Source organism: Penaeus chinensis, chromosome 30, assembly GCF_019202785.1.
Source record: "Penaeus chinensis breed Huanghai No. 1 chromosome 30, ASM1920278v2, whole genome shotgun sequence".
Taxonomy (NCBI): Eukaryota; Metazoa; Arthropoda; class Malacostraca; order Decapoda; family Penaeidae; genus Penaeus; species Penaeus chinensis.
Window position 1 is genome coordinate 5277815 of NC_061848.1, and position 1621 is coordinate 5279435.

The window sequence follows — 1621 nt, forward strand, 5'->3', positions numbered from 1 at the left end:
AAGCAGTACATATAAGGACCGTGATATCGGGAACAAAAATGAGTCAAGAGGAAGTGATTGATGTAAGCAACATAAATGGCGCTGGTGTCATCAGGACCAATTTGAATCAACGAGTGAATGATAGAGACTGAGTTATAGTCAGCATAGGTGATTTTGGCGTTATCGAGACCAAGATAAATCAAGAGGAAGTGACTGATATACAGACTGCGTTATAGGCAATGTACAGTAGATGATGCTGGTGTTACCAAGGCCAATAGTGACTGATATATTATAAGCAGTGTAGATGGCGTTCGCGTTATTAGGACCAGAGGGAACTAAGAAGGAACACAAAGATTAGTTGGTTTTGTTAAAGATATCAGTTGTAGTTTATTACTGGCGAATTATGGAGGCGATAAGACGATAAGAGGTAAATATTATTTACCCTTATTTTTTTATGATTAGGAATGATAAGCCTAATTAAAAGTAGGTACTGTCGAAAAACACTTTTTTTAAAGAGGAATTGCATATGTAGAGAGTGTATTGTTATTATAAAAGTAATTTTACCGTACAAAGGTGAATATCAAAAGTATAAAGATATATGAATTATATTGCTGACAGGCAAAGAAATCAGATAAATGTGATATAAAATTTAGTTTCTTTTTCTATCTCTTGATTTAATTATATAAGAAAGAATATTATTTCCATTTTGTATGGGACTGAGGGTTAACGGAGTTCGAATAACGATAATGGGAGATATATATAAGATTAATAGATTAATAAAGAGCTATGCAAATACCGTTATGCAGATAAACAGATATGAATGTCGATATAGACAGATATAGATATATATATGTACATAAATTACTTTACACTATTTTGCAAACTATCAAAGCAAAATTATATATGTGTCTATATATATACATATACATATATATATATATATATATATATATATATATATATGATCCGTATAAACCAGCTCCGTATAAACTCACCAGCTTCATGTCGACTTGAGGGCCTGAGGAGCGCAAGGCAGGAAGGCTGAGGATAACACAACCCTGCGAGCAGGACAGCGCGGCTTATATAGTGGTCGCAGGTGACTGACGACGCTGCAGGCTACGTTATGAAAGGGTTCGAAGACCACACCCCGACAGGACGCCCCCCGCTGCTCAAGGGGGGGGGGGGGGGGGGGGCTGGGTTTCGACCAAGGACCACGAGGCGCGAAAAAACGCCATTGTCGGGGGATAATATGGACACTTTTGTTTCGACCCAGGGTATGATAGCGACAGTCACACCGGCATGACAATTTATGGAGATGAAAGAGGGATATTGAGAATTAAATGTACTTTATGAATAAACGTGAATATAAATAAATTAATAAAAACATAAATAAAAAAAATATATACAGACACACACATATATACATGGGTGTGTGTGTGTGTGTGTGTGTGTGTACATATATATGTACATATACAAATATATATATATATATATATATATATATGTATATATATAAGTATATGTATATATAAATATATATATATGTAAATACGAATATATATATCGTACACACACACATACGTATATACATACATACATACATACACACACACACACACACACACACACACACACACACACA

General features: G+C 34.9%; 1 long non-coding RNA gene across 2 annotated transcripts in view; it reads right to left on the reverse strand.

Annotated features, from left to right (window-relative positions):
• The window catches only part of LOC125041577, a 1834-nt gene extending 765 nt beyond the window's left edge, over window positions 1-1069 (reverse strand). Inside the window, exon 1 of one of the 2 annotated variants that reach the window (XR_007116296.1) lies at window positions 975-1069. This is a non-coding gene — a long non-coding RNA (uncharacterized LOC125041577). The remainder of the gene's footprint in view (window positions 1-974) is intronic. The other variant, XR_007116297.1, reaches the window with a different exon arrangement.
• Window positions 1070-1621: the final 552 nt, after the last annotated feature.